The sequence below is a fragment of the Castor canadensis genome, chromosome 3, assembly GCF_047511655.1.
Source record: "Castor canadensis chromosome 3, mCasCan1.hap1v2, whole genome shotgun sequence".
NCBI classification, from domain to species: Eukaryota; Metazoa; Chordata; class Mammalia; order Rodentia; family Castoridae; genus Castor; species Castor canadensis.
The window spans coordinates 144,712,881-144,722,972 of NC_133388.1; the positions used below are offsets into that span (position 1 = coordinate 144,712,881).

At 33.6% G+C, this 10,092-nt stretch overlaps 1 long non-coding RNA gene across 1 annotated transcript in view; it reads left to right on the forward strand.

Moving 5' to 3' along the window:
- LOC141421346 (uncharacterized) overlaps positions 1 to 4,987 on the forward strand; it is a 101,487-nt gene extending 96,500 nt beyond the window's left edge. Inside the window, exons 2-3 of the long non-coding RNA XR_012445942.1 lie at positions 1,727 to 1,945; positions 4,891 to 4,987. This is a non-coding gene — a long non-coding RNA (uncharacterized lncRNA). The remainder of the gene's footprint in view (positions 1 to 1,726; positions 1,946 to 4,890) is intronic.
- Positions 4,988 to 10,092: the final 5,105 nt, after the last annotated feature.

A 10,092-nucleotide genomic window follows, 5' to 3' on the forward strand; every position in this document is an offset into this window, starting at 1 on the left:
CTATTTTTGTGAAGGGTTTTTTTTTTTAGAGAGGGTTGAGCGAACTGTTTGCCCAGACTGGCTTCAAACTGCGACCCTCCTGATCTCTGCCTCCTGAGCAGCTAGGATTACAGGTGTGAGCCACCAGCGCCGAGCTTGCCTGGCATTTTCATAAAAATTTTACATATATCCAAGCAAGGTATGTGTAAGTACTTAGGGATTAACAAAAGATGGCAACATGTTTCTGAAGAAAATTGCTGTTCTTTCTTTCCACAATTTTAATTAGCACATATTAATTGTAAAATTGTATGTGCATTTCATTGTGATATTTCCATAGATGTATATAATATACTTTGAACATATTCATTCTATTTCATCTATTGATCCTTATTATCTCAACAACCTTTATAATATTTCTTGCAATTTTAAAAATATGGGCTTAATTATAATATTTCCATACAAACATACAATGTACTTTCATCCTATTCTCCTTCTCTCACCTTCTCTTTCCCCACCCATCACCCACTGGTCCCCCTTTATATAGTCCCCCATTTATGTTCATGTCCAGTTTTATTTTTCTCTTTATATCTAGCTTCTGCACATGAGAGAAAATGTGGAATTTTTCTTTTTGAGTCTGGCTTATTTTGCTTAACATGATGACCTCCAGTACCAACAATTTTCCTGAAAATGACATAATTTCAGGAAATAAAATTAAACCAATCATAATATCTCCAAAATAAACAAACAAAAGCCCAGAACAGGATGTATTCACTACTGAATTCTACTGTTGATGGGCACCTGTGTGACTTGGTGTACCTCTCTTGGAGCTTTCAACATTCTTTCCTTATTATATAAGTCTAATGGTTTAACTATGATATGATCTAGGAAGATTCTATTCTAGTTTTGTCTGTTTGGTGTCCTAAAATCCTCATGTACCTGTATGTCCATTTCTTTCCCAAGATTTTTAGTAATCTAAATGTCAAGTCTTACACAGTACCACACTGTCTTGATTATTATAACTTTGTATAAGTTTTTATATCAAAAGCCATGAATTCTCCCACTTTGTTCTTCCCATTTATAATACATGTATTATATATTTTTATTCCATATAATGACATAACACCATATTGTATATTACATAAAATTTACTATGTATTGTATGTGTTAGGTATTGTATACTATATTGCTATCACTGGAACATTTTTATGTTGCATTTTCATTTTAAGAATGCCATACATTTCTTCTATATTTTCTATTTACTGTTATAAATATGTATTTTCTTTTATTAATATCTAAGGGAATATGTAAAAGATACATTGTTTTATTATTTTTGACTTAAATTTCCTTCGATGCATTCCTATTTTTTTGAATATTTTATAAATCCTAAACAACATACAGGCTATTTCAAGTGCATATGTAACCTTCCATTTAGAATAAACATTTTCCAACATTTTTTCAATTTTAGCTTCAAATAAAAATTTACATATAATCATCTAAAAGCTATCTAACTTTTAGTCTTCATTTTCATTATATTTAAAAACTGAACCTATTATTTAAAGCCTACATAATACATTTTTGTCAGTCTTAGCTAGTAAGATTTTAATACATATTTGAAGCAAGCAAAATTTAAAATGGCTCCTGGTATTATGACTTATGCTACTTTGTATGGCAAGAGGGAATAGCTCCTGCCAGATTTAAAGGAATCCCATGAAGCCTTTAAAAACAAGTTTTTCTTAATGTAACACAGAGAGAATCAAAGCATGGAGAAGGGATCTATGTTCAAATTGCTGGCTTTAAAGATGAAGGGGCATGTCCAAGGATCAAAGAGCACCCTCTAAAAGTGAACAGTGACTCTTGGTTGACTGTCAACAGAGGAAACAGAAGCTCAGCCCAGCAACCACATGAAAATGAAATCTGCTGACCCCTTCAAGAAACCCAGCATTGGATTCTTTCTCAGAATTTCCAGGTAAGAGTCCAGCAAGACCTGCACCTTGATCTTAGTCTTCTGAGGACTTAGGCAGAAAGCCCAATGAAACTCACCTAACTTTTCATTTACACAGCAATGAAATAATACATGGGTCCTGAAATGTTAAGTTTATTTTTGGTGATTTGTTACATTGCAATGAAAAACTAATATACTACTAAAACAAGAAAATTAAAAGTCTCATTTTCTTTTTAAGTAATGAACATTTTACAAATTATTTAGTAGACTTAAAGATCTCTTTTTGCTTTACATTATAGGCAATAGAAGCTTTTTCTTAAAGAACCTACTTAGAGTGTTCACAGGAATACAAGTAATCATATGATGCAGTTTCCATACACTTAAATTCTTAAAAAAATATTTCTAGGCTTAGGTTCAACCTAAGTGTATTTGATAGTGAGTCTTGACAAGTAAGTCATTCTCTTGAAGGAAATACACTTTTCCCTTTTTGAAAAATTAAATCTTGTGGAGAAGCATGAGCTGTTTAGTAAATTTTCCCTATACTTTAATACACTTCTAATGTTTTGAAAGAGCTTGACTCATTTCACATGTGGGATCAGTTTGCTTAATATAAATCAGAGATGCAAGTGACTTGCAATGCTATGCCTTTTATGCCTTAAGGATTCTGAAATTATATTTCTTAACTTTCATCTTTATTATAAAAGGACCTGAGAAATACTATTCCAATAAAATGTTATTTATTTTAATAAAACCAAATAAGAGCTCTTTTTCACTTTAATTAAACATTTACATACTTTATGTAAGTACATATTAGACACTTCAAGGAAATGTCTGCCTTTTGAGAATCGTTAGCCTTGGCTAACACCTATGATTTATTACCAAGTTACATTGTTCAGAAATTTATTCATCCAATGTCAAAATAAGCACCCTATGCTGAGATTGTACATATATATTGAATAACTTATGGTCTCTACCCTTCAGTAACAGCATATATACAGAAGAAAAAACATGAGATGTGAAGTATTTTATAAGAACTATGCCAAGATAAGACAGAATTCTGATTCATTGCATAGAGAAATTTATATACTAAAGGAATTTATATGCTGAAGAAATTTATATTTTAAGGGAATTTTATTTTTACTCTTTATTTAGAAGAAGGTATTCTACCTTCACTACAAATGTCAAAATAGAAACAACACACAATTTAACTTTTAATCTCTTAAAATAAAAACTGGTAACAATTATGTTATCCTCTATTTAGCTTCCTATGTTTTTCAACTTTTAAAACAGTGAAAATAAAATTCCTTACAGTACAGTATAGAAGAAATACTAAGAATTGAATTTTTCCCAACTGCCAACTATACCCTTATTATCATGGGCAGAATGTGTCAAGGTATGTAGTTTTAATCAATAATATTTTGGAAGTACTGGGGTTTGAAGGGTCTTCACATTTGCTGGGCAGGTGCTCTACCACTTAAACCATGCCCCTAGTCCTTTTTATTCCAGATGATGTTTGAATATAGTGTCTCATATTTTTTCTTGGGTCAGCTTGGATCATAACCTTCCTATTTATGCTTCCAATTTAGCTGGATGATAGGGATGAACTACTCTGCCCAGCTTATTGATTGAGATGATGTCTTGGTAACTTTTTGTCCAGGCTAATCTTGAACCATTATCCTCCTGATCTTAGCCTCCTGAGTAGCTGTGATTATACCCTTATGTCTATAATAGATTTGTAACAATAAAAGGATTGTTAAAAGGATTCTTGGCTTGATAATAGTTCTCACTACAATTTTTTATTCCCTGATACCTGATTACATAGCCTATGCCATAACTAAAAATTTTATAATCATCAAGGGAAGATAGAAAAGCAACAAATGAGTATGATGAAAGTTAAATATATAGAGAAATTTGATTTTCAATAAAGATGGTTAATTACAAAAGCTTTTTTACTATAAAATTGAGCAAGTGGAGGTATACAATGAAGGATAAAACTTAAAGTAAAAAGACCAAATTTTGAATCCTAACTGCCATAAAATAGCTTGATTTATATTTTATTATTTGTTTTTTCATTTGTTTTACTTTGAACAAGATATTTGAATTCTCTTGGTTATCTCCTCTGTTCAAATGGCAATGATGATATCTTTTTTTCAGGTTGGTCAAGAGTCATTATAATTGATGCATGGAAGCTTCCATTTTAAGATGCCAGATATACCAAAGTAGTTAAAATGATGCTTATGGTTCTTTATATTAAAGAAAATAATATCAAATAAAATAGGTAATTGTTCTCTTTAAGAACAGAAAGTCATGATGTATCTCATCTCATTAAGAGTTGTTACTAGTTGCTAAATTCGGTTATGGCCAAACCCAAGGACCCCAGCTTGTTGTGCTACTGGGAGGTGGTAGAACCTATAAAAGATGAAGCCTAGTGGGAGATTTTAGGTCATTTGGGGGTGTATCTTCAAAAGGGACCCTTGTTTCTTCCTTGTCCTTTTTTTCATTACTGGCTGCCATGAGGTGAATGGCTTCTCTCTTCTGTGAGCTCTTTCTATGATGTACTGCCACAGGTTCAAAACAATGGGCCCAACAGACATGGACTAAAATTCCAAAACTGTGATCTAAAATAAATCTCTCCTCCTTATATAAGTTGATTACCTCATGTGTTACACTTGCAGAAGGCTGAGAGAACAGTCATTGGCCTTTACATATTCACATGGAAATTGAAAATGATTTGAAGTCAATGCTATGGTTTAAATGTGTCCTGCAGAGTTCATGAATTAGAACCTTGTGAAGGTTTTGAAAGTTGGGACCGTGGAGGTTTTGAAGGCAATGTACCTGTGACCTAAGCATCTGGATGGATAAATCTCACTAAATACCTCAAATAATCAATGATTAGCTAATGGTCAGTTAATTTGGTTCTTTATGAAAAGATGAGTTTGACCAACTCTTGTTCTCTCATTTTTTTCTAGCCATTTGCCTTCTTCAAGAAGGGATGATGTAGCAGGAAGATCCTCACCAAGTGCCAGCCTTTCAACTATGGACTTCTCATACTCCATAACTGCGAAAAATAAATTTTTGTTCATTATAAATTACCTAGTTTAATGTATTCTGTTATCGCAACATAAAAGGGACTAAGACAGAAAATTGGCACTAGATAAGGGGAGGTTGCTACATAGCTGAAAGTATAAAAATGGCTTTGGAATTAGGTAATGGACAGAGGCTGGAAGAGTTTGGAGAAGCAGGCTAGAAAAAGCCTGTACTCCTATGAATGGAGCAGTAAGGGTGATCCTGATGACAGTTCAGAAGAAGAAAAGAAATGTAGGGAGAAAATGAAATTTAAGAAATTATTTAACTGATCACCATCAGAATGTCAGAATTGTGGATAGTAAAAGGCCAGATCATATTTCAGAAAGAATTAGGTTATATCCTTCTGGAAACCAGAGTGAATGTCATTCTTGCTAAAAGTGCAACAGAATCTGGCTGAATTGTTTCCATGCTCAAGAGATTTATGGAAGTTAGAATGTAAGAGCAATGAACTTGGTTTTCTGGCTAATGAAATTTCTAATCAAAATATCAAAGAAGCTGTATGGATTCTTTTGACTTCATACATTCAGATGAAAGAGTGGAGAAATGATTTAAAAGATGGAATTTAAAAGGGAAACATCGTAAAAAATTTAAAAATCCATTCATCACTTGTGGGGCATCTTGACCGTTTCAACAGGAAGGTAAAACAATTCCTGTCTGGGGGTACTTCCTACAGGTACCAGTAGGAGGGAGAGGATATGAGGGTTAATATGGTGGAAATATTATGTACTCATATATGAAAAGGGAAAAATTGGCAGTTGAAACTATTCCAGGAATGGGCAGAAGAGGGATAAAGAGAATGATGAAGGGTGTGCATTCAATTACCATGTTTTGTAAGAACTTTTAAAAATGTTACAATGTACCCCCAGGATAACAATAGTCATTTAAAAAAGAAAATAGTGATTAAAAATTTAAAAATCCATAGCCTGGTTATGTAGAAGAATGAAAAAACCATGCAAGACTATGGCCAAGGGACTTCTGGTAAAGAGCTTAGTTTAGAAAGGAGGAAGCTCAAAGTTATCTATCAAGAAAATGGGGCAATTACTCCACATACATTTCAAGGATGAGCCTCCTAAAATTAACTCTAGGACAGAATGATTTGGGGAAGATGGGTATTCTATGGATCATCGTCCAGTACTGCCTCAAGACTTTGCTCCTCAAATTCCATCACAATGGTCTTCAAACACCTGATCAAGTAGGCCAAGGTGCAGCTTGTGTCACCACTGTAGATGGTAAAAGTGGCAATCATTGGCAGCATCAGCATGACACTGACTTTGTGAATCTAAACAGTACACAAGCACTGGCATGTTTGCAGCCTCCACCTGGATTTCAAAAGATTTATCAGACAGTCTGGGGGTCTAGGCTAGTCACAGGCATGGAACCTCTGCAGACAGTCCCTTCTAGTGCAATGCTCAGCCTAATCACACAGTCAGGTTACCATGGAGAGCACAGACCTGTAGAACTTACAGTATGAAACACCATCCTGGGAGAACTGCAGGCATGAGGCTCCAACCTGTGATATTTGCTGCAGGAACTGGGCCCAGCAAAGACATAGGACAGGGCTGCATAAATCCTTGGGGAGCCCAAACTGCACACTAGTGTGTCCATGACTTGAGGCATAGATGATTATTCACCAGCTTTAACATTTAATTCTGTTTTGGACTTGGGACCAGTTGACCCTTTCTTACTGCTTAGTGCTACCTTTTGAAATGGGAATGTCTTCCCATACCTGTCCTATGTATTTTGGAAATAGATGATGTAATTTCACAGGTCACAGTATTATCCTCAGAATGAACTGTGCCTCCTGTCTTATCCATACCTGATTTAGATGAGACTAGACATTGAGCTAATGTTGGAATGCATTAAGGCTTTGGGCCTTTTCAAATGAAATGAAATATATTTTGCTTATGAAGAGGACTTGACTTTTTGAGGCTGAGGCAGAATGTTATGGTTTGAATTTGTCTCCTATCAAAGTTCAGGTTTTGTGAAGATGATCCCCAATGCAGAGGTATTGGGAGATGGGAACTTTAGAAAGTATTTATATCATGAAGGGTCTATACTCCTTAATGGATTAATTGTCATTATGACAGGAGTGGGCTACTTATAAAAGGATGAGTTTCCCCACCACCACTTTCTCTTGCCCTTTCACCTACCTCTGTAAGATGAGACATCAAGAATGCACACGAGAGGCTGGACCCTCAATCTTGAACATCCTAGCTTCCAGAAACATCATAAATAAATATCTGTCCATTACAAATTACTCAGTCTCTGGCATTCTGTGATAGCAGCACAAAAATGAGACTGTCAATATTGTAAAGAATATATGCATGACACTCAGAATTTGAGTTCTGAGGATACATAGGACAATGTCTGGAATATAATAAGTAGGAAACAATGTGAACAGATGACACATAATCACAGCATTATTGATGCAGTGTTCTTTATTCTTCTTCAATAAAGGAAGACTTTTTGCAAAGGATTTAGTTCAACTGTTGTGTTAAGCATGATTTAAGCCTTTTTGTACATAATGTAGCAAGAACTTTCTAGTATACATATTTGATTAGTTGGTTGGCTGTTTCAATGATAATGCATTTTTAGACAAAGTATACAGATTACATTGTTAGCAGTTTTCAAGGCAGAGAGGGAGGGTTAAATTCACAAGGGCTAACTCTGGTAAATGGTCAATCTGTTTCCATGGTAACAGGCTAGCTGAGTAAACTATAAATTTGTAGGTGTTGGTTTATACCCTCTTATCTTAAAGAATTGGTAAAAGATTGATTCTATAAATATAGTTTCTGTCTCTGGGCTAAGTATGAGTATGAGGATAAATTTAGGAAAGAGTGATTTTTAAGCCATATAAATAGAAGTTCAAAATGATACATTTTTCTGAATATTGCACCATGTTTTCAACATTAAACATAATCTTATTGTGGTTTCTACTTCCTTAATTACAAAAAAGTACACTTTATCACATCATTTCTGAATGCATCATTTTTATGATCTCCTTGGCCACAGGTGCTGATGTAGTTCTCACTAATGGAGAAAACTGTTGTTTTACTGTAATCTATTACCTTATTTTCAGCATTATTACAGCAACCAATTTTAGCAGACACAAAGATGATTTTAAAAAATGAAGCAGAAGAGATATTTTCAAATCCATACTAAGGTTTAGAAATTTGCAAGAAACTTAATTGAGCATATTTGAGTCTTATTTAAAACAGTGGATAATTTTTATTTCTTACCTAAGAAGGTACATAATTGTTTTTGTTCTCTTTTGTTTTTGAAATTTTATTTTCTTTTTAGGCTTATTTTTTCCTGTGAAATAATGTTTAGAATTTATTTCCTCTTAATTAAAAGCTGCACAGTTACCTCATTTTTCTTAACGTTGAAATCATTGAAGTATTTTCCCCATCCTTTCTACAGGCTTTGATTTTATTCAGTATTATGGTGCAATTTCTCCCTCTTCTCAACACCCATCAGTCCCCTGCTGAGCAGAAATGATTGTAGAACTACCATTGATTTCAAAGGGAATTACAAACCCTCAGCACCTCCCTGGTTGTGAGTGTGTGTGTTTGTGGGGTGTGTGTGTGTGTGTGTGTGGTGTGTATGCATGTACATGTGAATATAGCCAAGTGATAAAGTAGCTGAGAATTACTTAACAGCATGTGCAAGATGAAGATTAGAATAATAATTTCATTATTATCATTATTATGACTGTTTAATATTTATATAGCACATTTATTCTGAGTCACTCAAGAAACTTTATGAATTTTAAATTATCCAATGGACTCTAATCTTAACTACACCCCTATATACTGGGTAAGACACAAAATTAATAATGGTTTTGAATGACATATATTGCCAGAAAAATCTAATTTCATTGCTGTGTAGCTCTATTCTGTTATTGGAAAATGGCATTATATATTTGCTTAGAAAGCTAGATAGCCATCATTATTTTAGTACTGGGGGTCCATTTACTATTCATTTTAGATGAACTCTGGGTGACAGCTTATTCAAAAGTACAGAAGCAATAAACTGACATATAACTGCAAAGGCAATTTTTATTTTTTTTATTAACCTCCAGACTAAACTTTTGATTGTTATTTTTCCTTATAAAGACTCATAAATACTGTGCTTGCTTTACATTCTGTACCTAAAGTTGGATAGATATGATTAATTTTGTAGTATTTTAAACTAAATAAAACTAGATTCAGTGTTCTATCCTAGGGCCTTTGTCATAGATGGAAGTGAATTCAAATTATTGGGATCAATTATTTGATACTCCCCTCCTGATCTAAAATTAAAACAGAATGTAAACATGAATTTTCTGAGCTTAATGGGATTATACAAAATAATATTTTTCTCAATAGTAGTTCACCAAAAAGTCCTTATTTCTGAGACATTCAAAGTATAATACTAGCTCTACTGGATTTCAATGAATAGTTAAATATTTTTCCTTACATATATACTATTGATAAAACTCTTATCTTTCTATTATTCTTTTTCCACTGAGTGGTAATGTAATAGGTTGAAAAAGTTTATTCATTCTTGGTTAATTTATATCTAGGAAGATATGTGAAGTAATAAATAATTTTTTTTTATTTTGGGGACAGAATTTCTCTATGTAGGACAGGCTGGTCTAGAACTTGTGATCATCCTGCCTCTCCCTCCTGAGTATTAAGAGTACAGCTGTGAGTCACCATGGCCAGTTTAAGGAGCTCTTACACAGTTCTAGACATGTTTTAAAGGCCATTAAGACAAAGAAAATTCTCATTGAAGTATAGCCAGTAAGGACTTCAATTTTGTAAGATATTGGGGAAACAGAAAGAGTGGTGTGGATAGTGATGGTGTAATGACATTAATCATTGCTATTTCCCTTAAACTATTACCTCATTTAGTAATAATAAAATTCTAAAAATACACTACACATTTTACAAATAAAAGGAAGTTGAAACTGAAGAGTGTTAAGCAATTGTTAGAAGTCATACAGCTAGTGGTTGTCAGAAAATCTCATTCTTAAAAGCCTCAGTCTCAAATCTTCTGACCTTCCTTGTCAAGCAGGTCAGTATTGGAAAAGACTTTTGACA